Genomic DNA, 9,816 nt, shown 5'->3' with positions numbered 1-9,816 from the left:
GATGAAAATGGCAATTTTCAGTTCGAAAACTTGAAATGGCCATATCTCCTAAACTAAGCGAGTTAGAGCAAAAGTAAGGTTAATTCGTGATCACTTCCAAAAATTCGAAATTTTGATGGAAATGGCAATTTTCAGTTCGAAAACTTGAAATGGCCATATCTCCTAAACTATGCGAGTTAGAGCAAAAGTAAGGTTAATTCGTGATCACTTCCAAAAATTCGAAATTTTGATGAAAATGGCAATTTTCAGTTCGAAAACTTGAAATGGCCATATCTCCTAAACTAAGCGAGTTAGAGCAAAAGTAAGGTTAATTCGTGATCACTTCCAAAAATTCGAAATTTTGATGAAAATGGCAATTTTCAGTTCGAAAACTTGAAATGGCCATATCTCCTAAACTAAGCGAGTTAGAGCAAAAGTAAGGTTAATTCATGATCACTTCCAAAAATTCGAAATTTTGATGAAAATGGCAATTTTCAGTTCGAAAACTTGAAATGGCCATATCTCCTAAACTAAGCGAGTTAGAGCAAAAGTAAGGTTAATTCGTGATCACTTCCAAAAATTCGAAATTTTGATAAAAATGGCAATTTTCAGTTCGAAAACTTGAAATGGCCATATCTCCTAAACTAAGCGAGTTAGAGCAAAAGTAAGGTTAATTCGTGATCACTTCCAAAAATTCGAAATTTTGATGAAAATGGCAATTTTCGGTGCGTAAATTTGAAATGGCCATATCTTCCACATTAAGCGAGTTAGAGCAAAAGTAAGGTTAATTCGTGATCACTTCCATAGATTCGAAATTTTGATGAAAATGGCAATTTGCAGTTCGGAAACTTGAAATGGCCATATCTCCTAAACTAAGCGAGTTAGAGCACAATTAAGGTTAATTCGTGATCACTTCCAAAAACTCGAAATTTTGATGAAAATCGCAATTTTCAGTTCGAAAACTTGAAATGGCCATATCTCCTAAACTAAGCTAGTTAGAGCAAAATTAAGGTTAATTCGTGATCACTTCCAAAAATTCGAAATTTTGATGAAAATGGCAATTTTCAGTTCGAAAACTTTAAATGGCCATATCTCCTAAACTAAGCGAGTTAGAGCAAAAGTAAGGTTAATTCGTGATCACTTCCAAAAATTCGAAATTTTGATGAAAATGGCAATTTTCAGTTCGAAAACTTGAAATGGCCATATCTCCTAAACTAAGCGAGTTAGAGCAAAAGTAAGGTTAATTCGTGATCACTTCCAAAAATTCGAAATTTTGATGTAAATGGCAATTTTCAGTTCGAAAACTTGAAATGGCCATATCTCCTAAACTAAGCGAGTTAGAGCAAAAGTAAGGTTAATTCGTGATCACTTCCAAAAATTCGAAATTTTGATGAAAATGGCAATTTTCAGTTCGAAAACTTGAAATGGCCATATCTCCTAAACTAAGCGAGTTAGAGCAAAAGTAAGGTTAATTCGTGATCACTTCCAAAAATTCGAAATTTTGATGAAAATGGCAATTTTCAGTTCGAAAACTTGAAATGGCCATATCTCCTAAACTAAGCGAGTTAGAGCACAATTAAGGTTAATTCGTGATCACTTCCAAAAACTTGAAATTTTGATGAAAATGGCAATTTTCAGTTCGAAAATGGCCATATCTCCTAAACTAAGCGAGTTAGAGCAAAAGTAAGGTTAATTCGTGATCACTTCCAAAAATTCGAAATTTTGATGAAAATGGCAATTTTCAGTTCGAAAACTTGAAATGGCCATATCTCCTTAACTAAGCGAGTTAGAGCAAAAGTAAGGTTAATTCATGATCACTTCCAAAAATTCGAAATTTTGATGTAAATGGCAATTTTCAGTTCGAAAACTTGAAATGGCCATATCTCCTAAACTAAGCGAGTTAGAGCAAAAGTAAGGTTAATTCGTGATCACTTCCAAAAATTCGAAATTTTGATAAAAATGGCAATTTTCAGTTCGAAAACTTGAAATGGCTATATCTCCTAAACTAAGCGAGTTAGAGCAAAAGTAAGGTTAATTCGTGATCACTTCCAAAAATTCGAAATTTTGATGAAAATGGCAATTTTCAGTGCGTAAATTTGAAATGGCCATATCTTCCACATTAAGCGAGTTAGAGCAAAAGTTAGGTTAATTCGTGATCACTTCCATAGATTCGAAATTTTGATGAAAATGGCAATTTGCAGTTCGGAAACTTGAAATGGTCATATCTCCTAAACTAAGCGAGTTAGAGCACAATTAAGGTTAATTCGTGATCACTTCCAAAAACTCGAAATTTTGATGAAAATGGCAATTTTCAGTTCGAAAACTTGAAATGGCCATATCTCCTAAACTAAGCGAGTTAGAGCAAAAGTAAGGTTAATTCGTGATCACTTCCAAAAATTCGAAATTTTGATGAAAATGGCAATTTTCAGTTCGAAAACTTGAAATGGCCATATCTCCTAAACTAAGCGAGTTAGAGCAAAAGTAAGGTTAATTCGTGATCACTTCCAAAAATTCGAAATTTTGATGAAAATGGCAATTTTCAGTTCGAAAACTTGAAATGGCCATATCTCCTAAACTAAGCGAGTTAGAGCACAATTAAGGTTAATTCGTGATCACTTTCAAAAATTCGAAATTTTGATGAAAATGGCAATTTTCAGTTCGAAAACTTGAAATGGCCATATCTCCTAAACTAAGCGAGTTAGAGCAAAAGTAAGGTTAATTCGTGATCACTTCCATAGATTCGAAATTTTGATGAAAATGGCAATTTTCAGTGCGTAAATTTGAAATGGCCATATCTTCCACATTAAGCGAGTTAGAGCAAAAGTAAGGTTAATTCGTGATCACTTCCATAGATTCGAAATTTTGATGAAAATGGCAATTTGCAGTTCGGAAACTTGAAATGGCCATATCTCCTAAACTAAGCGAGTTAGAGCACAATTAAGGTTAATTCGTGATCACTTCCAAAAACTCGAAATTTTGATGAAAATCGCAATTTTCAGTTCGAAAACTTGAAATGGCCATATCTCCTAAACTAAGCGAGTTAGAGCAAAAGTAAGGTTAATTCGTGATCACTTCCAAAAATTCGAAATTTTGATGAAAATGGCAATTTTCAGTTCGAAAACTTGAAATGGCCATATCTCCTAAACTAAGCGAGTTAGAGCAAAAGTAAGGTTAATTCGTGATCACTTCCAAAAATTCAAAATTTTGATGGAAATGGCAATTTTCAGTTCGAAAACTTGAAATGGCCATATCTCCTAAACTAAGCGAGTTAGAGCAAAAGTAAGGTTAATTCGTGATCACTTCCAAAAATTCGAAATTTTGATGAAAATGGCAATTTTCAGTTCGAAAACTTGAAATGGCCATATCTCCTAAACTAAGCGAGTTAGAGCACAATTAAGGTTAATTCGTGATCACTTCCAAAAACTTGAAATTTTGATGAAAATGGCAATTTTCAGTTCGAAAATGGCCATATCTCCTAAACTAAGCGAGTTAGAGCAAAAGTAAGGTTAATTCGTGATCACTTCCAAAAATTCGAAATTTTGATGAAAATGGCAATTTTCAGTTCGAAAACTTGAAATGGCCATATCTCCTTAACTAAGCGAGTTAGAGCAAAAGTAAGGTTAATTCATGATCACTTCCAAAAATTCGAAATTTTGATGTAAATGGCAATTTTCAGTTCGAAAACTTGAAATGGCCATATCTCCTAAACTAAGCGAGTTAGAGCAATAGTAAGGTTAATTCGTGATCACTTCCAAAAATTCGAAATTTTGATAAAAATGGCAATTTTCAGTTCGAAAACTTGAAATGGCTATATCTCCTAAACTAAGCGAGTTAGAGCAAAAGTAAGGTTAATTCGTGATCACTTCCAAAAATTCGAAATTTTGATGAAAATGGCAATTTTCAGTGCGTAAATTTGAAATGGCCATATCTTCCACATTAAGCGAGTTAGAGCAAAAGTAAGGTTAATTCGTGATCACTTCCATAGATTCGAAATTTTGATGAAAATGGCAATTTGCAGTTCGGAAACTTGAAATGGCCATATCTCCTAAACTAAGCGAGTTAGAGCACAATTAAGGTTAATTCGTGATCACTTCCAAAAACTCGAAATTTTGATGAAAATGGCAATTTTCAGTTCGAAAACTTGAAATGGCCATAGCTCCTAAACTAAGCGAGTTAGAGCAAAAGTAAGGTTAATTCGTGATCACTTCCAAAAATTCGAAATTTTGATGGAAATGGCAATTTTCAGTTCGAAAACTTGAAATGGCCATATCTTCTAAACTAAGCGAGTTAGAGCAAAAGTAAGGTTAATTCGTGATCACCTCAAAAAATTCGAAATTTTGATGAAAATGGCAATTTTCAGTTCGAAAACTTGAAATGGCCATATCTCCTAAACTAAGCGAGTTAGAGCACAATTAAGGTTAATTCGTGATCACTTCCAAAAACTCGAAATTTTGATGAAAATCGCAATTTTCAGTTCGAAAACTTGAAATGGCCATATCTCCTAAACTAAGCGAGTTAGAGCAAAAGTAAAGTTAATTTGTGATCACTTCCAAAAATTCGAAATTTTGATGAAAAAGGCAATTTTCAGTTCGAAAACTTGAAATGGCCATATCTCCTAAACTAAGCGAGTTAGAGCAAAAGTAAGGTTAATTCGTGATCACTTCCAAAAATTCGAAATATTGATGAAAATGGCAATTTTCAGTTCGAAAACTTGAAATGGCCATATCTTCTAAACTAAGCGAGTTAGAGCAAAAGTAAGGTTAATTCGTGATCACTTCCAAAAATTCGAAATTTTGATGAAAATGGCAATTTTCAGTTCGAAAACTTGAAATGGCCATATCTCCTAAACTAAGCGAGTTAGAGCAAAAGTAAGGTTAATTCGTGATCACTTCCAAAAATTCGAAATTTTGATAAAAATGGCAATTTTCAGTTCGAAAACTTGAAATGGCCATATCTCCTAAACTAAGCGAGTTAGAGCAAAAGTAAGGTTAATTCGTGATCACTTCCAAAAATTCGAAATTTTGATGTAAATGGCAATTTTCAGTTCGAAAACTTGAAATGGCCATATCTCCTAAACTAAGCGAGTTAGAGCAATAGTAAGGTTAATTCGTGATCACTTCCAAAAATTCGAAATTTTGATAAAAATGGCAATTTTCAGTTCGAAAACTTGAAATGGCTATATCTCCTAAACTAAGCGAGTTAGAGCAAAAGTAAGGGTAATTCGTGATCACTTCCAAAAATTCGAAATTTTGATGAAAATGGCAATTTTCAGTGCGTAAATTTGAAATGGCCATATCTTCCACATTAAGCGAGTTAGAGCAAAAGTAAGGTTAATTCGTGATCACTTCCATAGATTCGAAATTTTGATGAAAATGGCAATTTGCAGTTCGGAAACTTGAAATGGCCATATCTCCTAAACTAAGCGAGTTAGAGCACAATTAAGGTTAATTCGTGATCACTTCCAAAAACTCGAAATTTTGATGAAAATCGCAATTTTCAGTTCGAAAACTTGAAATGGCCATATCTCCTAAACTAAGCGAGTTAGAGCAAAAGTAAGGTTAATTCGTGATCACTTCCAAAAATTCGAAATTTTGATGAAAAAGGCAATTTTCAGTTCGAAAACTTGAAATGGCCATATCTCCTAAACTAAGCGAGTTAGAGCAAAAGTAAGGTTAATTCGTGATCACTTCCAAAAATTCGAAATTTTGATGAAAATGGCAATTTTCAGTTCGAAAACTTGAAATGGCTATATCTCCTAAACTAAGCGAGTTAGAGCAAAAGTAAGGTTAATTCGTGATCACTTCCAAAAATTCGAAATTTTGATGAAAATGGCAATTTTCAGTGCGTAAATTTGAAATAGCCATATCTTCCACATTAAGCCAGTTAGAGCAAAAGTAAGGTTAATTCGTGATCACTTCCATAAATTCGAAATTTTGATGAAAATCGCAATTTGCAGTTCGGAAACTTGAAATGGCCATATCTCCTAAACTAAGCGAGTTAGAGCAAAAGTAAGGTTAATTCGTGATCACTTCCAAAAATTCGAAATTTTGATGAAAATGGCAATTTTCAGTGCGTAAATTTGAAATGGCCATATCTTCCACATTAAGCGAGTTAGAGCAAAAGTAAGGTTAATTCGTGATCACTTCCATAGATTCGAAATTTTGATGAAAATGGCACTTTGCAGTTCGGAAACTTGAAATGGCCATATCTCCTAAACTAAGCGAGTTAGAGCACAATTAAGGTTAATTCGTGATCACTTCCAAAAACTCGAAATTTTGATGAAAATGGCAATTTTCAGTTCGAAAACTTGAAATGGCCATAGCTCCTAAACTAAGCGAGTTAGAGCAAAAGTAAGGTTAATTCGTGATCACTTCCAAAAATTCGAAATTTTGATGAAAATGGCAATTTTCAGTTCGAAAACTTGAAATGGCCATATCTCCTAAACTAAGCGAGTTAGAGCAAAAGTAAGGTTAATTCGTGATCACTTCCAAAAATTCGAAATTTTGATGAAAATGGCAATTTTCAGTTCGAAAACTTGAAATGGCCATATCTCCTAAACTAAGCGAGTTAGAGCAAAAGTAAGGTTAATTCGTGATCACTTCCAAAAATTCGAAATTTTGATGGAAATGGCAATTTTCAGTTCGAAAACTTGAAATGGCCATATCTTCTAAACTAAGCGAGTTAGAGCAAAAGTAAGGTTAATTCGTGATCACCTCAAAAAATTCGAAATTTTGATGAAAATGGCAATTTTCAGTTCGAAAACTTGAAATGGCCATATCTCCTAAACTAAGCGAGTTAGAGCACAATTAAGGTTAATTCGTGATCACTTCCAAAAACTCGAAATTTTGATGAAAATCGCAATTTTCAGTTCGAAAACTTGAAATGGCCATATCTCCTAAACTAAGCGAGTTAGAGCAAAAGTACAGTTAATTTGTGATCACTTCCAAAAATTCGAAATTTTGATGAAAATTGCAATTTTCAGTTCGAAAACTTGAAATGGCCATATCTCCTAAACTAAGCGAGTTAGAGCAAAAGTAAGGTTAATTCGTGATCACTTCCAAAAATTCGAAATATTGATGAAAATGGCAATTTTCAGTTCGAAAACTTGAAATGGCCATATCTTCTAAACTAAGCGAGTTAGAGTTCAGTTCGAAAACTTGAAATGAGCAAAAGTAAGGTTAATTCGTGATCACTTCCAAAAATTCGAAATTTTGATGAAAATGGCAATTTTCAGTTCGAAAACTTGAAATGGCCATATCTTCTAAACTAAGCGAGTTAGAGCAAAATTAAGGTTAATTCGTGATCACTTCCGAAAATTCGAAATTTTGATGAAAATGCCAATTTTCAGTTCGAAAACTTGAAATGGCCATATCTTCTAAACTAAGCGATTTAGAGCAAAAGTAAGGTTAATTCGTGATCACTTCCAAAAATTCGAAATTTTGATGAAAATGGCAATTTTCAGTTCGTAGACTTAAAATGGCCATATCTTCTAAACTAAGCGATTTAGAGCAAAAGTAAGGTTAATTCGTGATCACTTCCAAAAATTCGAAATTATGATGAAAGTGGCAATTTTCAGTTCGAAAATTTGAAATGGCCATATCTCCTAAACTAAGCGAGTTAGAGCAAAAGTAAGGTTAATTCGTGATCACTTCCAAAAATTCGAAATTTTGATGAAAGTGGCAATTTTCAGTTCGAAAACTTGAAATGGCCATATCTCCTAACTAAGCGAGTTAGAGCACAATTAAGGTTAATTCGTGATCACTTCCAAAAACTCGAAATTTTTATGAAAATCGCAATTTTCAGTTCGAAAACTTGAAATGGCCATATCTCCTAAACTAAGCGAGTTAGAGCAAAAGTAAGGTTAATTCGTGATCACTTCCAAAATTTCGAAATTTTGATGAAAATGGCAATTTCCAGTTCGAAAAATTGAAATGGCCATATTTCCCAAACTAAGCGAGTTAGACCAAAAGTAAGGTTAATTCGTGATCACTTCCAAAAATTCGAAATTTTGATGAAAATGGCAATTTTCAGTTCGAAAACTAGAAATGGCCATATCTCCCAAACTAAGCGAGTTAGACCAAAAGTAAGGTTAATTCGTGATCACTTCCAAAAATTCGAAATTTCGATGAAAATGGTAATTTTCAGTTGGAAAACTTGAAATGGCCATATCTCCTAAACTAAGCGAGTTAGAGCAAAAGTAAGGTTAATTCGTGATCACTTCCAAAAATTCGAAATTTTGATGAAAATGGCAATTTCCAGTTCGAAAAATTGAAATGGCCATATTTCCCAAACTAAGCGAGTTAGAGCAAAAGTAAGGTTAATTCGTGACCACTTCCAAAAATTCGAAGTTTCGATGAAAATGGCAATTTTCAGTTGGAAAACTTGAAATGGCCATATCTCCTGAACTAAGCGAGTTAGAGCAAAAGTAAGGTTAATTCGTGATCACTTCCAAAATTTCGAAATTTTGATGAAAATGGCAATTTTCAGTTCGAAAACTTGAAATGGCCATATCTCCTAAACTAAGCGAGTTAGAGCAAAAGTAAGGTTAATTCGTGATCACTTCCAAAAATTTGAAATTTTGATGAAAATGGCAATTTTTAGTTCGAAAACTTTAAATGGCCATATCTCCTAAACTAAGCGAGTTAGAGCAAAAGTAAGGTTAATTCGTGATCACTTCCATAAATTCGAAATTTTGATGGAAAAGTAAGGTTAATTCGTGATCACTTCCATAGATTCGAAATTTTGATGAAAATGGCAATTTGCAGTTCGGAAACTTGAAATGGCCATATCTCCTAAACTAAGCGAGTTAGAGCACAATTAAGGTTAATTCGTGATCACTTCCAAAAACTCGAAATTTTGATGAAAATCGCAATTTTCAGTTCGAAAACTTGAAATGGCCATATCTCCTAAACTAAGCGAGTTAGACCAAAAGTAAGGTTAATTCGTGATCACTTCCAAAAATTCGAAATTTTGATGAAAATGGCAAGTTTCAGTTCGAAAACTTGAAATGGCCATATCTCCTAAACTAAGCGAGTTAGAGCAAAAGTAAGGTTAATTCGTGATCACTTCCAAAAATTCGAAATTTTGATGAAAATGGCAATTTTCAGTTCGAAAACTTGAAATGGCCATATCTCCTAAACTAAGCGAGTTAGAGCAAAAGTAAGGTTAATTCGTGATCACTTCCAAAAATTCGAAATTTTGATGGAAATGGCAATTTTCAGTTCGAAAACTTGAAATGGCCATATCTCCTAAACTATGCGAGTTAGAGCAAAAGTAAGGTTAATTCGTGATCACTTCCAAAAATTCGAAATTTTGATGAAAATGGCAATTTTCAGTTCGAAAACTTGAAATGGCCATATCTCCTAAACTAAGCGAGTTAGAGCAAAAGTAAGGTTAATTCGTGATCACTTCCAAAAATTCGAAATTTTGATGAAAATGGCAATTTTCAGTTCGAAAACTTGAAATGGCCATATCTCCTAAACTAAGCGAGTTAGAGCAAAAGTAAGGTTAATTCATGATCACTTCCAAAAATTCGAAATTTTGATGAAAATGGCAATTTTCAGTTCGAAAACTTGAAATGGCCATATCTCCTAAACTAAGCGAGTTAGAGCAAAAGTAAGGTTAATTCGTGATCACTTCCAAAAATTCGAAATTTTGATAAAAATGGCAATTTTCAGTTCGAAAACTTGAAATGGCCATATCTCCTAAACTAAGCGAGTTAGAGCAAAAGTAAGGTTAATTCGTGATCACTTCCAAAAATTCGAAATTTTGATGAAAATGGCAATTTTCAGTGCGTAAATTTGAAATGGCCATATCTTCCACATTAAGCGAGTTAGA

This window comes from Stomoxys calcitrans, chromosome 2 (assembly GCF_963082655.1).
Source record: "Stomoxys calcitrans chromosome 2, idStoCalc2.1, whole genome shotgun sequence".
In the NCBI taxonomy this organism is placed as follows: Eukaryota; Metazoa; Arthropoda; class Insecta; order Diptera; family Muscidae; genus Stomoxys; species Stomoxys calcitrans.
The sequence above is the reverse complement of the archived record's forward strand: the minus strand, read 5'-3'. Positions refer to the sequence as shown.